Raw genomic sequence first — 20,862 nt, forward strand, 5'->3', positions numbered from 1 at the left:
GCGCTATTTCACAGGTGACTTTGACCTTGTGTGACAGCATCACTACAAACTAGTCCCCTTTTACCTAGCAAATCAGGCACAAAGTCTTTCACCATCTTGCCAAAAACAAACTTGTAAAGTAGCCAATATTATTCTAGAGGAGACTGACAATACAGCTCCTCAGCTCTGGTGGAGGGGGGATCCTGGCTTCAGGTTTCCATCTAGAACACCTTCCCAGAGTTCAGCCTGATGACACTTTTCCCCATCACCTTCTTAGCATCAGTGGTGGTATTTGTTCAGGGTCCACTGAGAGCTTAAGTGGCACCCACTTCTTGGACTCTTAGTCCTCTCAAACTTTCTGTAGGTAACGTCTTCCCTCTCATTGCCTTTTCTGAGGACTGTAGGACACCCTCTCTCCAAAAGGCTGTAGGTTTTATTCCACTTCATCTTGATCCCAATACTGGCAAGCTCAATATGAAAAGGAGTCTCCAGTGAGTGCTATGGGACTCAGAAAACAAGATTGCACAAGACTGGAAAGTAAGGGAGATCTGAATAGATAATATGCAAATGTAATTCTAGCATAAACTTAACACCCAAATGCATCTTTGCCAGTGACTAAGCCTTTCCTGCAGGCCGCATTCCCAGGGATTTGGTATCCACAAGAACACCCTTTCTCCCAGCTGCTGCCCTGACTTCTGCAGAGGTTGTCAGCTTTGAGATGTCTCCCTTTCAGAATAACCACACCTCTAAGCACAGTTCTAGGTGGTGCTCCTCTGGCTTCACTACAGTTTTTCGATGACCCCAAAAGTATCCTTGACGTTCTAGAGCTATGTGACTTCAGTCCTCAGAGGTGATTCTTCCTGCCTAGCTCACACCCAGGTGATGGGAGCAGGGGAGATGATTTCCCTCTGCTTGGTGTTTGTAGGGTTGTATCAGAAGCACAGTATTCAGTTTGAGGACCTCCAGAAGAAAGATGTCAACAAACTGGGGTGAGCCAGGCATTGATTATAAGTAAGTAGGCTTGAAAAATAGTAAGTTGGTGGAAAACCACAATCCTCACCAGTAAGGCAGGAACAGTCCTCGGACAGAGTGGTTTCTGTTATAAATGGTGTACGTGTGATGGACAAAGACATGCCTTTCTCCTGAGCCATGACTGTAGGGGAGAGGCAGGGTGTGGAGAAATAGTGCTGCTCCCATCTTTTATTCAAGGTACTTCTGAGCTCTTGACACCTGGGGAAATGTCACGTCAGGCAGGGAGGGTCTGAACGCGCTCAGGGAGAGGCAGGACTGAGGAAAGGGTCAAGGCGAGACATGGAACTTAACAGTTTTGCTTAGTGCCTATATATGGCTCTTTTTTAGGTGTCCGAGGTGACCCCAAGTACATTTCCAAGGTCACTCAACAAAGAGTTAGAGATGAGAAGGACCAATGGCTCCTAAGTCATGGCCAGTGCTAGTAGCCAGTTCTTCAGAAAAAGCAGGAGGGTGTGTGTAGCCGTAAGTGTTACTTGAGATGCTCAGGCCAGTTTTAACTTCTAGCCTTTCCTGAGGCTCCTAAAAAAGCACAGGAGTTTTTCCCAAATTGCTGATGTTTTTTGGTTTTTTTCAGCCCTAGGTTCTTTTCTACACTTGCCAATGTTTGATACCACAGGCTCTTGATTTCTCTGTGGACTACTGAAAGAGAGAATTCTTGCTTTTTTCATATACAGAAAGTCTTTTGATCTCTAGCAAGGAAAATATAAGAATGTACCAAAGTAGTGTTTAGCCCACACATTATTCCAATTTTCAGGTATTTGCAGTACCCTGAGATGTACGAGTTTTGCAGAGGTATTATGGTTTTGCTTGTTTACTTTACAAGGATCAGCTGAGGATAAATTTCCACGTTGTGCATGCTCAAGTGACTGCCCCCCCTGTTCTTTGCTGTTTGTTTGTATTTTGCGATGACCTTTCTCAAGATGAGACCCTCATCCCCCCAGGGACATTTTCAGATGTCCTTTTTTCCAACTGTAACAGGAGCAAAATGTTGGTCAGGTGAGTTCAAACAGTCTTTTGCGGAGAGGCAAGCACAACTAGCAGTGGGGGATCAAAACCACTAATATATCTGAGGGCAATAACCTCCAGAAAATAGGCACTACTGTAGGCATTTTCGCAATGGTTGTCCATAGCTTAAGCCAGCTGCAATAGTTTCTGCTTGCACTGCTAAAGACACTCTGTTTAAGGATTGTGCTTGACAGAAAATAACATCCAAGACGAAAGCTTTGAGTTTCAGAGTCGTTGAGAAATTCAGGGCCAGTCCCTTGTCTCTGTTTGAAGAGAAGACTTCATACTAGACAGAATTTCTTTTCTTGCTGTTGCCACACAATACTTTAGGGCTCTATATATTTTTGAACACTTTTGAGAGCCACCTTCTGCTTGGGAAGTCCTTCCAGTTGCTGGCAAGCTGCTCTCATTCTGGGTTCTGCTTAACGTGGTCTGCTCAGAGCCAAGCGTTTGGTTCAAAGGTGGTCTGTACTCCGCTTGTCCTCACAGCAACATAGAAGAGGTCTCTGAGTGGGAAAACACAGCGAGGTCACCTTGCTCAACTGCTCAGAGTTGAGAGCACTTATTCAGCCAGAGGCAAGTCATTGGTCTTACAGCTTGGACACACGGTCAGCTGCATATGTAGCTCCTTCTCGGGGGGTCTCGTGTTGTGAGATCCTAGTGCCTTATGGTGGACAGAGGCCTGACCACAGCAGCCCAGCTGTGTCCCACACTGGTATGCTTGCATGTGGTGTTGCTAGCCAGTGTTCACCTACAGTTGCTGTGGGGCTTTGGCACGAGGTCACATGATCTCAGATTCCGCACCGGGACTTCCTCCCCTGCCCTCTTCCTGGGAACGGGATGAAAACTGCTGTGATAGGCTGCCTGGTTGCCAAGTAGCATGGAGCAACAGGAGCATCCTGGATCTCAGTACTTCCAGCCTGGCTTTTCTGCTCCCAGAAGCCAGCAGCAATAAGGAATCTCTCACCACCAGTGGTCCTGCACCAAGCCACGTAGAGTGTGAAGTCCTTAGGGAAGGATTCCAACTACTGGTATTTTCAGCCTTGATTCTCACTTTGGAGGAGAAGTGGCACACATGTTTTCTGCTGCAGCAGACTGAAAGCCTACTGCAGCAGTTCCTTCCTTCCTGCAGACTTCTGACCTTCCTAAGAGCAATGTTTGACCAAGGCAGATCTGACTGACAGGAAGACTACAGATAGCTTATTCAACTGTCCTGTTCCTATCTCACAGCATCACAGGCTGAGAAACAACCCTGACCTGATGTCCCTGTGCTGCTGGAGCAAGAAGGGAAGGAGAGCTAAGCACAAGTGACCATGCTGCACGGTTTTCTTTTCTGTTGTTTGGTCATGTAAGTATAAATTCTTGGGAGGCAGTGCTTCTGCAGAAGCAGCGACGGTGGGGATTTTTTTCTCATGAATTTTGCAAATGCTGGCCCTGTTCCCATGTTTGCATACTTCTCTCTCTCTCTTAAAGTGCACGTAAGCCAAACATACAGGGACACGATTAAACATGGACTGCTGGCTTTTACTCTTTTGCACAGCAAAGATGTTTTTTGAAGGAAATGTAGCAGACTTATTAAAAAAAAAAAAAAAAGCAAAAGCAAAGGTGTCAGACTTCAGCTAGCTTGCTACTAGTCTACTTAATGACTTTGGGGACCAAATAATTAAAAAGCATTTGTCTCTTTTGGCAGACACTGGCTGAGAAAGCAATACGTTTCAATGGAGAGGGAGTAATTTTGCAGCCATTTTTACCTCTTCTGAGGTCACTGGCTTCTGCACTCCAGTTTTACAGTCTTTCAGTGTACACAACTCATGACAACACTGTTTTGGGTAGCAACTGTTCCTATGGTTTTCACTAGGGGAGGCTGAACTCGGAAACATCCTATTTTTAAACAGGATTTAGAAATACAGGGGGAGAAGGGGGCAGGGAGTGACACAAGGTTTGATTCCCTATATGGAAGACGGTGAGGTTCTGGCTCCAGTGCAGGCCCATCAGATGACTTCACGGGAAAATTCTGTGTCTGGAAACCTTGCCAACAGGCTTAAAACCTGGTAATCATCACCAAAATGTCCACCATGGCCTTCATCTCTTTGAATGCCTTTGCTTCCCAGCATTCCTCTGCGGTCACGTTCAAGTCCATCAGGGTGGACTGGGCTGGGTGCCTGTCACACGCCTCTCGCTGCAAGAGCAAACCCAGAGAAGCGGTGCTGGGCCTTAAAGCTTTGTAGGACTGATCTTTCCCGGTCAGACTGCTCCTCGGTAGTCTTGGGCAGGCGTCCAGGCTTCCCTCTCCTCTCAGTCTGACCTCCATTCTGTCTGCATTCAGCCATTTGTGCAAAAGGCTGCCCGGAGCTGCGCTGGTGCATTCTGCCGGGCCCCTTCATCTGCCCTCTGCTCCTTTCATCTTGAAATCCTTGGAGATCCTCCAGGCTGGCTCAAAGGGCAGCCGGTTGGACACCTCTTTTTGTGGGGCTTTTGCTGTCTGTAGGAGTGTTGGCTCCTCTGCTACAAGGCCCAGCACCACGTATCTTGTCACTTCTTCACAGGCTGCCATCTCTGCCTCATGGACTTGCTAAAGAGGTAAGCCATTTCTTCCTCGCCTCTTCCAAAACTTCACCTCCCCTGCCTCGCTAGGCTTCTCCCATCTCCAGGTCTCGGCACTGATCACTGCCTGGCTTGTGTGGATCTGTCCTCGCCGTGGAAGGGCTGTGGATCCGTGTTGGTTACCTCCGTGCAAGACAGTGGTTTCAGTGCTTTAAGAGCGTCGCTGGTCTGACTTTGCTGGAGGCAGGAGAAAGGCAGGATGGCTGCCGCAGGCACCCCCTGTCTGCGATGGGCTCTGCTCGCCTGATCTCAGAGGGAGGAATAGCAGGCATGTGTTCCCATTAGCCTGTGCATGAAGAAGGAGGGCTGTCTTCCCTCCATATCCTCCTGGGAGAAACCAAAGAACTTTGGGATTTCACACTGGGGGGGAGGACAGGTATCCTGCGAGCTTGCAGCTGTCTCTGGTGTGAGGGTGAGCAGCTGAGGAAGGGAGACTTGCAGCAGCTGGAGAAAATACAACTGCTCTCACCAGAGGAAAGGTTTGGAGCCAACAACCTGTAATAAAGCCTGCCGGGGTGAGGAGGAGCAGGCTCCAAGCCTGGCAGAGGGCCTTTCCAGGCAGCGGGGCCCAAGTCCCACTGGGATTTTTAGGTCTCCAAGGCCTGGGTCCAACTCTGAAGCCCAGCTTGGAATGCTCTGCCAATGCTATGAGTCAAGGAAGCCCCAGACTCCCACACAGTACCCGCACAGGAATTTTTTCCATGCTAATCCTTTTTTTCGGTTAAAAGCCTCCCTGAAGAACGAACACAAGGCTTAAGTCGAGTGTCTGGGTTTCACTGGCGAGGCAGCCATAGCTGTGCCTAATGCAGGCACCGCTACCCGCAAGCTTTCGGGCCTCTCTCATGGTAAATTCAAACATGCTGTAAGAAGGGTTGTGTCAAGAAAACTACAGAGTTTTCACTCTTTCCTCACCCCAAACTATGATGGAGGGTCAAAGCGAATGTGAATCAAGGCACAGGGGATACTTTGGTTTCGGTTTCTCCAAACGTTCCATCACGTGGTTTTAAAACACTTGATGTCTGGCCTCTTAAAATCTTATGGTCTTCCTCTTAACCAAGCCATTGCTTGGTTTTTCTTACAAAAAGCTTGGTCCTAAGCAACTTCAGGTTATCTCATGGGGAGAATTTTTCGCTTCTGAAGTCTAACTGGCTCCAGCAGAATCACAGCTGATTCTGCTATCTTATACTTAGATGGCCATTCATGGTCATCTAAGGCAGGCCTTCTTAACCTACCCTACAAGCAACTTTGAGAAATCTTCATGTCTCTCTTTTGGGGTGTTTCCCGTGGGCCTTGTGACTGGAGTTTCATATGCTTTACTAAATTAATTTCAGAGCAACGGGGTTTGGCTCGGCTAAACCACAAGGTAATTTTGCAGTTTTATGACAGCTGATGTGACTGTGAGCTGCTGGCTGGCTTCTGGACAGGGTGTAACGCACATTTTTCTCCTTCTTTCCTCAGGGGAGTCTGTTGGGCAGAGCGGCTTGCTGGGCGTATGAGAAATGTGCATCTTACCTCACCTTGAGGCATCCTCGCCTGTGGTTGCTGCTGTGTCTTAGACAGAGGAGTGACCTCTCACTCTCCTCTGCTGTGGAGCACTATGATGGAGTGGGATGGCTGTGGCGAGTCTGGGGAACCCTGCACTCCTTCCTCAGACCTGTGAGGGCATGCGTGCAAACAGAAGAGGCCTCTCATTGCCATTTCTTTCAGGCTGGGAAGTCTCAGTCTCCCATCATTCCCATTAAGTGGTGCTGGGGCATCTCCACTTGCCTTTCTGGCCTTGGGGCTCCTTCTCCAGGTCCCTTCCTCCTCCCCCAGCCTAAAGGCACATCCTCTCATCAACTAACAGCTGCTTTCCTGGTGGTTGTGTATTGGAAGTGCTAGGAGGGGAGAGCAAAGCCAACAAGGAGGAACAGGGTGGGGTTTCTCCACCTTTCCCTATCAGCCTTCTCCAGCCTCTCTCCTGGGCTGCCCTCCCTGTCCTCCACCCAGCTGCCAGTCCCCCCTGACCACTGTCCTCTTTCCATCTCCTCCCTATAAAGGGGGAGGTATTTAGCTGTGCCCTGAGGTGTCTGCCCTGTGCAGAGCACCTTGTTTCAGCAGGGTGGATGCATGGATGGAGTCACCCCTGAGGCCGTCCCTACTCTTGTTCTAACACCAGGGCTTGGTTCACACGTGTGGCTGAGGTCCTTTGTAGACCTCTGTCCCTTGGCCGGAGAGATGTGACAGTCATGGGGAGCGAGTAGCGCTGGAAGCTGTCCTGGAAGATGGTTCCCATGTGGGCAGTTGGGCTTTCCCTGTGGGCTACCCCATGAAAGGGGGGTAGAGGCTGGCCTCAAGAGCCATTCCCCGACTTGACAGTCTCCAGGAGGCTCTGGAGGCTCTCTAGGCAGATGCGTTTGGTCTTGAAGGCAGCCTGGTCACAGGGAAATATTCCCCATTCTTGTTTAGCTGTGCCATGCTCTGCTCTTTAGCTGCATGCTAAACACTTCTTCAAGTAGATGGAACTAGAACAGCATCTTCCTCCCATCTCTGGTCATACTGAAATCTGGGAAGAAGGATATTTTGGCAAATAGTGTGCAATAATTTCACTTCCTAGTAACACAGTGAAATAAAGACATCTGCTTTCGCTGCTGTAAAGCAGGAGCCAGTTGTTGTTTGCAGAAGAGAAAATGCTGCTGTGAAGGAGTGTGCCATTGTCTCTGCATGGTGCTGGCAGAAAAGGGAGACAATCAGACTCCGCAGAGTAATGGTTTGTGCTGGGTATAACATCACCAGAGGTCTATGAGGTGTTGGATAGCAGACTGGATCCTGTGGAAACAGGGCTGTTGTCCGCATGCAAAAGCGAGGGTTGTGTAAAGGGGAGCTTGAGACTGCACATCCTAATGGCAAGTGAGGGCACTCGCTTGCAATAACTTTCCAGGATTTTGGACGTGTCATGAAATAACAACCCAAGTTGCCCTGGAAAAATTAGGAAGGTGGCCAGAAAACAAGGCAAGGAAAATTCTTGTGGTGCTACAAATAAATGCAGTATATTCTAGGGGAAAAGCATCTGGATCTGCAGTCCTGAGGTTGGAGGAACTTCCACAACAGTTAAGCAGCTGCAGGGGACAGGCAGGCAGGTCGCTAGCCTAATGCATTGTGTCCATCAGGTCCAAGATCCACGTGCCATAGAGGGAAGCCCAACTTGCTGTCTGCTGGATTTGCTGCCTGCTTTGCCTGGTCACGCAGCCTCTGAGTGCTCCGGTAGCACCCTGTGGGATGAGCTGCCAATGGAGCCATCGGGGGAGCAATTGCCCGGAGTGTGTCAAAGTCTCTTTTAGTCTGTGTCTAGGTAAGTCTAGGTAAACTAAGCTAAGTGAGGATTAAGATGGATGATGCCTCCCTATTGTGGCATCCTTTGCAGTGGTAGGGGACAGGCACAGGACCAAGCGAAGGTCATTCATAGAAGGGAAAAACACTCCTGGGGGTCCTGAGGTATTTCCCAAGAAGATCACAAAGCATTGGGATATCCATTGTAAAGGCTGAGTAGTTGCAGGCCCACAGGAGTGAGGGTTACATTTGCCTCCCCACGAAGGCACGTTGAGTTGCACATACCACACGATGGCCTCACCATGAGGCCCCGTGACATGTGGCCTGCAGGTTGTGTCTCGCCTGTTATTAATAGCTCTGTCTTGATGTCTCTCCACGATACTCTTGCAAACAATTTTTTTTTCTCCGTCGTCTTCAAGCCAATTATCGGGCAAGAAGCCAGGCCCTTGAGCAGCATGGCTGTCACGTTTCTCACGTCACGGCATGGCTGGTTGCACAGCCTGTGTAGGAGCACCAGATGCTCAGGTACCACTTAGCTTGTGGACGTCTCAGGAGAAACCTGGGACATGGCTTGGCCCCTGATAGAGGAGAGGATGATAATGGGCTTCTCTATCAACAGTGGGTTTTCAGAGGGAAACTGAGGCGGGGAGATGAGATCAGGAGGGGAACTGGACACTTGAAATGGGGGTTTCTATCAGGGAGATTGCCAGGGGAGCGCAGGGCAAGGGGGAGATGGGAGCATGAGACAGTGGCCTGGAAGAGGCACAGACGACCTGAGTTTCTGTCTGGCCAAGAAAGGATTTGTCTTTACCCTGCAAACCTGTCCCTGTCATAGTGTCCTTTAAACATTCCATTTCTTTTTAGGCATGTGTGTTTTCAGTGCCAAACTATATCCAAAGAAAACAGAACCGCCCTCTCTCTCTCTCTTTGCCTCCCCTTCAGCTTGTCGCTTTCCAATAGATCGCTAGCAGTGACCTTCACATCGTGCAGTAAGCCACACACCGTGCATGTCAATTTAAAAGTGTAAATAAGGCTAAGATGAGGGGAATTATAGAATCTAGGTCAGACAAAAGAAATTGAACCTGCCCTTGAAAGCAGGTGATTTTTCCAGCCTCCCAATGATAAGGCGTTGGGTGGAACTCTGTTAATAATTCACACTGTAGACATTAAATAGTGGTATCAGGTTACATTAGAATGACAGGTGCTGCCAGCTTTTTGTTGCTAAACTAATGGACTTTGGCTCCAGTGCAAACTATACGTTGCCTTGTCAAATGCCTTGGGACAGAAATGGTTGTGGCTGTCTCTTCTTTCTGACAGACGGATTTGCTGAAAACCCATGGTTGTCTTAGGAGAGAGAGGCTCCGGCCTTAGACCCTGCTGGTTAGAAACATTCTTGTCCTACTGCTCAGGCAGTTCTGTGCTAGAAATTATTTGACAGTGTTTCCAGGGTGGTTTATTACAGGCTGCTGTAGACAACTTGTAAGACCCACAGGGGAGATGGGGATTTAGGTACCAAAAGGCCGTTGTGGGTCAAAAATCACCTACATATAAAAGAAAGTCAATGGAGAGACCCGATTCATGCTGCTCAGAGAACTTCTTCCTGCCATATCTGCAGATGAAGATCTTGATCGTGAATTTTTGGCTGCTAATCAGTGTGAGCTGGGTCAGAACCTGCGCTGGGCTCTGAAACTCAAGCTTGTAATATCTTTTCCACCCCTTGCTTATAATCAAGTTTCTCAGCTCCAGCCAGGCCATGTTCTTCTAATGATGACCTTTTGGCTACATACTGTGGTTTGCACGTGCAGAGCTGATATAGGTAATTAGAAAATCACCCAGAATAAATCACCTGCTTACTCTGCTGGACTGGCTCTTCCTGGGTTCAGAGGAGTGACAAGAAATAAACCTGTATGAGAGCCACTAACCTCAGCAGATCTGGCCTAGATCTCAGAAAGAGAACAAATTTAATATGTAAGCAAATACAGTTTCACAAAGTCATTTCTCAGAGCTGAGCTTTAACTTCAAACTGCTTTAACTTTAAACCAGCAGAAAAGCAATTTAAGATTAGGTAAGAGAAAGGGAAGGGGAGGCTATGGAAAAAAGATGAAATTGCTTCCAACAATTCACATAGCTTTGAAGCACAAACAATAGGATAAAATCCATGTTGACATTGCAGAAAATAGCACCATTAACTTGCATTGGGTGGGTCAGAGTTTGTATTGCTGCCTGAAGGTATTGGGAAGAGGCAGGCCCTCAGTATATCTAGTTCAGGTTACACGTCAGCGTGAGGTCAGCGAGTCTCTGATGAGAACACAGGAAGCTGAAAAGTAGCTCATCACCAAAATGTTTTGTCCTGGGTGAATTTCTGTCCTCAAAGAGAGTGCCACTCAAAAATATCATAGAATCATCATGGAATGGTTTAGGTTGGAAGGGCCCTTAAAGATCATCTAGCTCAACCTCCCTGCCATGGGCAGGGACACCTCCCACTAGACCAGGCTACTCAAAGCCCCATCCAGCCTGGCCTTGAACACTTCCAGGGATGGGGCGGCTACAACTTCTCTGGGCAACTTGTTTCAGTGTCTCACCACCCTCATAGTGAAAAATTTCTGCCTGAATATGCTTTAGCTCATCCAGTTTGGCCTTGGGTTCAAAACCAGAGGTACAAATGTGCTTCCTCATATATCCTCCTTCAGCACATGGGTCAGTCAAGCTTTGGGGTGTGTATTTGCCTCTGGCTCCATAATCCCAGGTGGGCAGCCGGCCCCTCTGCCCTTGCCTCCCGGCTGCTGTGTGGGTGGCACAGTGGAAGATGCAGGAATGGTCTGTGGATGTGGCAAAGAAAGATGAATGTGGTGCAGTCATGAAGGCACGTGCCCTCCGCAGGGCCTTGTTTAGTGGTTGTCACCAATACAGCAGCGTTTTGGAGGGTAAGCCAGAAGGAGGGAGACCCCTGGGTCCCATTTGCCATGTGGAGTGGTGCTACGTGAACACCAGGCCTTTGTGGCGTAGGTCTTTCCCTTGGCTCTTCCTCCCCTCTTTTCACTTGAGTGGATGCTGAGGCTGTTTTCCAGCACTCCAGGGGAGAAGTAATAATTTCCATGTAGGCCACTGTGCCTGGAGTACGTGCTTAGTGCTGGCTTACTGCATCCATCTTTTCTGGGAGAGCTTCAGGCCGGCTGTGCAGAACATGCTAAGAAAGCGATTCCAGGAAAATCAGAGTGATCATCAGAGGAAGATGCTCATGAAACTACACCTTGGCGGGTTAACCAAAGCGGGTAGGGCTGCCTGGCAGGTTGGCTGTGCAGTGCTAAGAAGAGACCTACAGTCTGGCCAACCCTACAGCCCAAGGGACTGGGTGGGAGCAGTCAAACAATGGAGCTTTTGCTGACGCTGTGGTGTAGGGCTTGCAGCATCAAGCTGGGGAGAGCTCTGCGAGCCACAATGGAGAAAATGTCCCAAATCTGCTGAATAGGGAAATGCCATCCCGACCATTCAGAAAACAAAAAAAGAATGAGAAAAAGAAATTGGAAGTGCTTTCAAAGTAGCACAATGCCAGAGAAAGCCGGTCCAGAAAGGTCCCAGAGATCTAATTATAGCCTGCAATCAACGCTGCTCTTATCTGTGCTGCTAATGAACGTACATGAGGCGAGCAGTTTTGCTGCTCCAGGGCTTCTTGTGTAGAAATAGCAGCTTGGTAATAACCAGCCGCCTTGCTTGATCAGGGCTCGCTTTGCTTTCTCCCAGTTTCCCAGCCATTGGTGCGTGCCCTCCAGAGATGCGGGAGCTGTAGCCAAGGCTGTTCAGAATGGGATAACCAGGCCAAAGCGCCGGGGAGGCTCTGGTACATGTATATCTGGCTCCGTTACTGGTGCACAGAGAGACAGACGACGAGGGACAGGCCTCCCAAGAGGTGGGATGCGAAAACCCCAAATTCCCAGAAACTAATTGCACAGTGGAAGAACTCCTTTCAGCTGCCAGGTTATGTCTGACAGCTTCCTAATGGAAAGAAAAAGCAACGATCACCCTGCAGCTCCACGGAATGAAGCACAGGGAGCAGGGGCCAGCACCTCTGTGTTGTCAGATCAGCTGCTAAAGTGCATAGCTAAGTGTTTTCTGGCGCAGGCTATGCCAGGTAACTGCTTCTCTGTTGCGTGCTCAACAGGAAATAGACCCCGCATCTATGGCTCTGGTCCAGACAACACCTGCCAAGCTGAATGAGAGGCTGCCGCTGCCATGGAGGAGTTGCCTTCAGGCACAGATAGGGGAGGCCAGAGGCAGTACTCCAGCATCTGTTTTTTTCCTAGCATTCATTTTTTTCCAAACAAACAAAGCACACGCTCTGTCTTGGCCTTGAAGGACTTGCAGCCTTTCAGAAAAGTAGGCACTGTCTGCAGTGAAAATAATGACCGGAGCTGGGAGAGTCCCTGGGACTAGAAGAGGAGGGACTGCTGTGCTGGGGTCTGACCTGAGAACCAGTCTCGAGCTCACTCCAGCTTTGTCAAGCACACTCCTCTCAGAAAGCGTCCTAGAAGCATATGGTCTCAATTTTTCACATGATGGTGACATTTCTTCCCTGCATGGCCTGGAGAAAGCTATTTGGATGATTAGTCATCCCCACAGTTCAATAATGGCACCAGTTCGGAGTGGTCTGGTTCCCTGGGGCTCTATTTACAGCTTGGTCTGCTGGGCCGTGGAACTGCTCCATACCAAACAGTTGCTCCTCTGAGAAGTGATCACTCTTTCCGATCAATGGAAAACACTGAGTTCTGGACTCTCCCCAGGGTTCAGATTTGCCCATCTTTTCTTTTCTCAGGGTCTGTACTGCCACTGGGAACACCCCTTGGTCACTCCTCACCCATTCCTCTTGCTGGGTCATCTACACCTTAGAAAAATTAGGCTACTGATTCAGGTTCAGATGGGTTTGAGTCTGAGGCTCCGAGTTGTTCTCAGTGATCCCTTGGTGCAAGACGCTATAAATTGCATCTGCTCTTTTCCTGTAAGACGATATCCAAACTTCTTCCTTCTTCACCTCGTTAAAGAAAGAAAGGCAACCCACTGCTGGAATTTGGAAAGGGAGAAGCAGCCAAGCACGAACACAAGCAGCAGAGCTGAAAAGCAACGTCAGAGCTGAAAATACAGCTCTGAGCTAGCTTATGACCTCTTGTGTATTTCAGAAGAAAAAAGCCTTTGCTTTTGTTTGGCTGCAGCTAGAGTTGGGTGGAGCCTTGTTTAAAGTTGTTCATAACTGGCTCAAAAGTCTTTCTGCTTGCAGCTGATCCTGGAAGCGTATTCTCTCGAGTAGGCAGATTCAGTGTCAGAAATGCAAATTCCCTGAGGGTGGAGCTGCAGGGTCCTGCCATTTGGGTGCTTTTTCCAGACTGTGTCAGATCTCTCATTTTGTTAATTAGAAAGCTGAGCTGAGGCCTTCTTTCTCCCTTGCTCTTCCTACCCATGATGGGGGGAAGATGCCTGTCGTTGCTGGGGGGATTTACTGTAACAAGCTGGCTGATGGCAAGAAAAGACGAATAACTGCATGTGCCTTGCCAGAATGCCATCCTGTCTCCATTCAGCAAAGGGACCATCAAGATGGAGAAGCCAAAGAGAATCAGTCAGGGCTGACCAGCTGCTCATTCCCAGCCCCACGAAAAGCATGGCTCAAGTTGGGAGGTAGCTGAGGGGTGTTCAAAGGAGCTGCACCTTCTGCAGTGTGGCTGTGAGACTGCAACCTCTGATTATCTAAGCAGTGCTTTAATGCTGAGTGTGAGCTTGGCTGTAATAAGACAGGCGAACATGAGATCCTGTGCTGGCTCAGCTTGGCACGGTCTGCAGGCATGGTGGCACTCTCTCATCCCAGACATTCATCCCTGAGGCAGGATTTTCCCAAGCTGACATACTCCAGCTGCAGTTTTGATGGACTTAGCCCTTCCAGCACACAGCAGGCAAGAAGAGTGTGTGTTTCTGATGCCTACTTGTGTAATCCAGCACAAGGGTCTTGTCCCAGCCCCTACAACATGAGACCATATTCTCCACTCCACAACAGAGGTCACAGATGGTCTGGTCATGCCACCTCCCTGTGACTTGGGCTCCTCTCCTCAGTAGGAGTGTAGCCCATCCTATATCTTTACACAGCGTATTTAGCTTCACTTGAGATGACCTGAAGCCATGGCTTCCCACATACCATTGTTTTGCTTGGGGGTGGGTTATATGGCTATTTGGCTATAATAATACGGCTATATTATATATGGCTATTTGGTTAATGTAGCCAGAATTTGGCCTTCTCCAGCCTGGCACCCACAAGTCAGCCTAGCAAACCGAAGAGCTATTTTGTCAGTTCTAGCTGATGCTGCTGCTGGACCAGGGGGATGATGTGAGAATCATAGCTTGTGCTGAAAGGACCCCACTTGATTCATTGTGCCTTCTGAGACACATCCTACAAGACAGCTACACAGCAGCAAGACAAGTTGCAACAAGCACTCAGAAATAACACCCGGTCTAGTAGACATTTGCAGGTGAATAGTCCAGGCTGCAGGCAAGTGAAGGGCTGGCTCTAACCAACTGCATGGAGCCAACCTGGGGAACAGCACAGGACCCGCTGCGCATGACATGAAGCACACCAGCCTGAGAGTAACTTCATAGGTGCTTTCTGCCTGTTAATGGATCTGCCTGGCTATTGGGAGGCAGGTCAATGCTCTGCTCTTGGGACAGGGGACAGTCTTGGAGAGGAGAAGACAGTGTTGCTTCCATGTTACCTGATCTGTCAGGGAAGGGGACATGCAGACTCGGGGGACCACTGCTCAGCTGCTGGCAGGTAGCAAGAGATGTAGATTTCATGTAACCAGCTGGGTCTCTCCACGGCCTTTAAAGAGCATACTGTGTTTTTAACGTAAGCTCAATAATTGATCATTGGTATGAATTTCTGTGCCTTCCCTGTGTGACTTCCACGTGCGTAAGCATGGGCTCTGATGTCTTTGGCAATGGAGCTGAGGGCAAGTGGTGCTGGTATGGGCTGTCCCCTGACAGGCCATGTGGGCCAACAGGTGCTGAAGGAACCAGGGTCCTGTCCCCCATCCTGAGAAATTACTCCAGGAAGAGGAGAGGCAAGGGGCAAAGGGGGCTGAGTGGCCAGGGTCCTGCTTCCCTATTCAGTCACCTTAAGGCTGACGGTGAACTTTTCCCAGCGCAGCTGAGTTGCTCCATGTGGCCAGTGCTCCAGAGGAGGATGGCCAATGCAAGCTCCTGGTCCCCTCACCCAGGGAACAGTTGCATGCTACAGACATTACTGTGGCCAAGACAAGGCCCTCAGAGATCTTCTTTCCTTGCTAGCACATGTTGCTCTGATTTCAGAGGGAGATAACTCTGCTTTCCTTCCCAGCTTCTCCAAAGTGATCCTGAGTTGCCGGCTGGAGTCATCTCAGTATGGTGCCCAGCCCCAAAGACAGACTTGGATTCTGAGGGTCCTAAGTGGCCTGAGAGTACCATGGTTTTCCCAGGTCTCAGAGTGGGCCACCAAGTCATGTGTGCAGTGCCAGTATTTGTCGAGGTTAGCGGTTAAACACTAAATCCAGTTTGGTGCAGATAAGTAGTGGCAAAAGCTTTTTGTATTTAACTGTTAATAAATACTCAATTTTTGAGTAAAACAGGATACCTATTAGCAGAAATAGCACTCACAAGACAGCTTGCCTGAACAAAAGCTGTGTTTTCTTGCAGCAACACCAAATCTAAAAAAAGGAAAAATGACTAAAATGCTCAGTCATCCTGCTATTAACCCCCAGTGAGTGCATCCCTGGTGGCTTTACGGCTCACTGTTTACCAGCATTGGGCTGTTATTGCAGGGCATTTAGAAGCACTGAAAGATTTGTGTGTCGATTCATTGGTTGTCTAAGAAATCTTGTTGACCACCAACTTAAAAGTTAGTGTGTGTCTGCTATAATTTCTTGCATGGCTATAAAGCATTCAAGTGACGATTGTTCTGGTCTCTGAAGTGAAGTTCTCCTGCAGAAGCCACCGCGGAGGAGTGGAGGGTTCAATAGATTTATTTATTTTTATTTTGCCTCCTATTGTGAGTTGATTTGCTTGGAGACAGCTTCTTGGAGAAAGCAAAGCTGGGCTGTGACAGACCTCAGCCCAAGAGGGAGACCTGTTCCAACATATCCTACCCCAGTGACCAAGTGTGCTGTTGAGTGAGGGGTGGAAGGTGCCACTCACGGTCTTTGTCACCACATCACATATAGCTGCCCTTAATCCTGGTTTGCAATGCCATCAAGGACACATTCAGCTGAGCTTATAGATGAAGAAACACTCTGCATTTCTGATGACCACCCAGATGCCAATAAATCACAGCAAGTAGGGAAATACAGGAGAAGCACCACCTGCCAGGTGTCCAGGGGAACACTGTGTGAAAGGGGAATGGTTGTAAAACCCTGAGTGAGCCTGGAGAGGGCTATTATATTTTTTCCTATAAAAGTGCCTGTCTCCATAGTGCTGGAGTGTCACCACACAAACACTGAGGAATTACGCTTCTGGTGATAATGCTCCATTTTTGTTCTGGCAGGGACCATAAAGATGCAAAGCAGGTGCAGGAGATCATTAGTTCCCTATTGCTGAATACTGAGTGCTGGGAAGGAAATTGGGTTCTGGTTTGCTCAGGCTGACCTCAATGGGTATCACTGGGAGGTGGGCTATAGGTTAGTTTGGCAAGACTGCAACATTGGTCAGAGCTTTGATTCCTGAGAACTGTGTCTTTTCCCCAGAAGAGCAGTGCAGCCCTGGGACAGGGCACAGAGATGTGGTGACATCCATCATTGAGGTCATCAGCATCCACATAAATGAGGCCTCGAGTGACCCCACCTAGCTGTGTGAGTGGTCCTGCTTAGAGCAGACATCTAGGATTCATTAAATATAAAGACATCAGCATGGTCTCAACAAGACTCACACACCAGAAATAACTGGAAGCTATAAAAGCATTTATGGAGTTATCCTGAACCCTTTTCTTATGCTCTTTTGAGCTTACTCTCCTGGGTTATGAAGTTTAAGCCTTCCCTCCCCCCAAGACTACACAGCAGCATGGGAGCAGAGAGGAGCTCTGTGACTAATGCATGGGCTGGAAGGCCTTGCCCATATCCCTGTCCCAGGAGCCAAAGTACTTAACTCCGTGACTGCTCTGACTTATCTGTACCAAAGGAACACGCCAGCTGCAATTATTTTTCAACAAAGACACCGTTTTTCTTTTTTTAAGCCTTGTGTAAATGTCATTAACATGTCTTTAAAGACAGCTAACTGTCTGGCACAGTAACCCTCCAAGGGGGAGGATAAAGACAGGCCAGGCTGCTTCTCTGGCTGCAGCACGGCAGAACCTTGCAGGGCTAGAGCAGCTGGTTTGAAGCTTAGCTCCATTAAAAAGAGACAAGGACATAAATACTTTTTATTGCAATAATTTAGAGCCAGCTGAACTGCCCAGTAGGAGTAAGTCTGTAGAAATAGCAGGGGAGCTTGGGAGCATCGCAACCCAGCCCCACGCTGCTGGCTTTATGGCAAAGCTCTGTGCTGTTCCCAGGGGTGCAGGGTGCCCTCAGCGCAGCCTCCTCCCACTGCACACAAATGCCCTTCCTGCCCCCAGACCACACACAAGCTTGCGGAAGACATTGTGAAACCAAACTCACGGTTCAGTTTGGTGACAGATACGCTGGTGGTGGAGGAAACAGCATCACGGTAAGAAAGAAGAGCAAAGGGCAATGCCTTGCTGTAGAGCATGAGGGAGACACTACATGGAAGCCCCATGGTACATGACAAAAAGGAAGCACTGTTTATCCCTTGCCTTGCGGACAAGAGACGTCCCCCCAGAGACCCAGTCTCTTAGTGAGGTTTATTTGCTGACAGTTTGCGGAGGGGAAACCGAAGAAGAAGTGCTGACTGCTGTTGGGAAATGACGCGCTCTGTCTTTCTCCCCTCTTACGTTCCTGTTGTCCTGTGTTAAGCAAGGCAAACACATCTTCCACAGGTCACTCTCCACTTTGCATGCCTGTAAGAGCTACGTTTAACACCAAATAAAAATTTGCTCCAGCAGCAAAGTACTATCTGGATGCATTTACACTCCCATGGTTTGGCAGAGACGTTTTTCCTACCCTCTGCATCTTACCCTGCTGTGGGCAGTTTTTCAACAGAGCATCCCCCATGCGGAGTCTGGCCCAGCAAACATCTAAGGCAAGAATTCGGGGTGCTCATACCGCATCTGTACAGAGACGCAGCCAGACAGCAGGCTGAACTGTCCTCGTTGGGTTTGAAAGCAGTCAGCCTCACTTGGATTTCCTACATTTTTTGCTCATCACTGCCCCACATTCAGGCTCACGTGTCTCAGCTGTAGCTCTGCTCGCGCTGTTGTCTGATGCTCAGTTAGCAACAGAGCCTCACTTTCTGATTAAGCAGGGCCATGAGCTAAGCATGCGTTGAAACCTGAACTCAAGGACCTTCTTCAATACATGAGCAGCCTCAAAGAGTAAATTTTTTCAGCCCATCACCAGCTCTGGAAGCTAGACAAGGCTGGGGACAACTCTGGCAGCCCATATTCCCTAGCAGGGACCCTTTTAGCAAGCATGAGAATGGGAAAAGAGCAGCAAACTCTCATCTGTGCTCTTCCTAGCATGCTTGGATCTACTTTTAACAAATTTCTTAAACAGTTTTGACCCTGTTCTGCCAAGATGCAGGTGCAGAGCACCCACATCCTGCCTTTGTCACCGCATCCAGGACTCACAATCCAATGTGCTCTAGATGAGGCTGCTGTGGTGGCAGTGGTTCAGCAGAGCTGCTCCCCTGTAGGACAGCATCCCCACATCAGTGGGAGATCGCGCTTGGCAAAGGGAGCTGGATATGGACCAGGGGAACCCCTGCCCCCCTCTCCTTAATAGAGCTGTCCATGGAGCACAGACTTAGGAAACCTGAACCTCCAAACACCTCATCTGAGGTCAACATGACATCCCAGCTTAATTATTTCTGCCAAGAGGTAGCACTGAAAACCCTCAGGGTTGAGGTTTGGGAGCCTCAGAGCAAAGGCTGGGGGTGAGGGGAATGCCAGGAGCACTCTAAGGAATCTCTGTATATTACACAGCAAGTGCACAATCACACCTGCCACTAAGGGCTTTACAGAAGCAGTAATTGCAATGTCTGTGTGCTCTAGCAAGTAACGCATGGGCATTAGGAGAGAAATCCAAGAGCTTTCTTGGCCCTTCTAATGCCCACATATCTCAGCTGCCCTGGATGTCAGCAGGCTTAGCTTGAACTTCCTTATCTGTCAAACAGAAACTGTCATCACACAGGGGTTTGGGCCACAAAACTGTTAGAGGAAATGGCTGATGCAGTTGTCTCACTCATGACCTTGGGCCAGGGTTCGAATATGAAAGCAGCCCTGACCAAGCCACCCAAATCACCTGGGGATGTGCTGGGGCACAAATAGCTTTAAAAAAATATTTGGTTTTTCCCTCTGCAACCAGAAAAACAGATAGCCTTTTAAGAGAGATCTGTGTTGTGTGGTTGATCAAAAGAAAATAAAAAGCACCATTAAAAATGCTACAGATTAACAGCAGTTGGTTAGATGTGGCAGGGACAAAGAATTCGGAGAGAAAAGGGGGTGGCAAATGGTTGCCAAGAAATTTAAGCCCTTTGCCTCATGCTACTTCTCATGGCATAACTGCTGTCAGGCAGGAGATTACATGCAGGGTTTCTCTCTTACCCACCCGCATGTGAGAAGTCACACACACATAACTTCTTCCCCCCCTTCAGGTTGTGCTGTTCCCTTTCCCAGTATCCAAGCACTCCTACTGCAGAGCAGTTCTCAGCCACCTTTGGGCAGATCTGCTACCCCTGGAAGAATCCCGCCACAAAGACCATGCCAGAAAGGCCTCTGGGCACAAAACAGCAGTGGGTGACAACCAGTGCAGGCTCCCCTGAGCCACAGGGGAGGGAAGCACCACAGACCAGCAGGAAACACCATTCAATACCCTTTACCCAGGTGCATGCAGATCCCAAATATCTCTGTGGAGGGGAGCAGCTTCACGACTTGTTGGAAGGGCCTGCACCCCACTGTGTCAGCATGCTCAGCTTTGTGATGCAAAGGCTGGGGGAAGGAACCTGAGAAACCAAAAGCTTTACTTTACCCAGCTGCTGCAGAAAGCAAAACACCGTGGGAAGACAGTTCATCCTATGAAAGCGAGAGACTCAGAAATAGCCACAGCCAGAAGGTGCTCAGTTTCATTTCTGTACAGAGCAAGGGCTAAGCTCACTCTCTGCAAGGCTGTGCAGCAAGATGGGCAGTACTGCCTGCAAAGCCCCTCAAGCCAGCCCACACCAACACCACCTGTGCTCTCCCCCCTCCCTTCTTTTCTTATCTGTAAGTGGCAAAAACCCACGCAACTCAGGCAAGTTGATTGTTTGAAATGCAACACCTTCAGGACATCACGCTGGTGATCAGAGCCAGGTCAAATCCTGAAACTAGCCCTGGCTGGCATTTGCACCAGAGTTGTTCCCTTCCTGTAAAGGGGCACATTTCCTGCCAGTGCTTTTTATTGCAGTAACAACAGGAACAACTAGTTTGAGGTGAAGAAGGGTCTGACATTCATTTGATCCTGGTATTGGAACAGAGCCTGACCCTCCTAGTGCAACACCTCTCCTAGCACCCATTACACCCCAGTACCCAGGCAGGGAGAAAGCATTGATCCCAGACCCACCCAGGTAGGGGGAAGGACTAAGACTGACCTAAAATAAACGCGGAAAAACCTGAAAAGGCTGTTCTTGGCACTGCAAACAGGGAACTGAGTGAAGAGTAGTTCAGGAACACAGTGGTTAGCAGAGAAACTTCAGAGCAGGGAGACAAGGGCCTGGCTCCTCTCCTCCTTCCCACTGCTGCGAAGGCTCTGGAAGCATTTGTGTTGGCAGGAAGGCAGCAGG

The sequence above is a fragment of the Chroicocephalus ridibundus genome, chromosome 5, assembly GCF_963924245.1.
Source record: "Chroicocephalus ridibundus chromosome 5, bChrRid1.1, whole genome shotgun sequence".
Taxonomy (NCBI): Eukaryota; Metazoa; Chordata; class Aves; order Charadriiformes; family Laridae; genus Chroicocephalus; species Chroicocephalus ridibundus.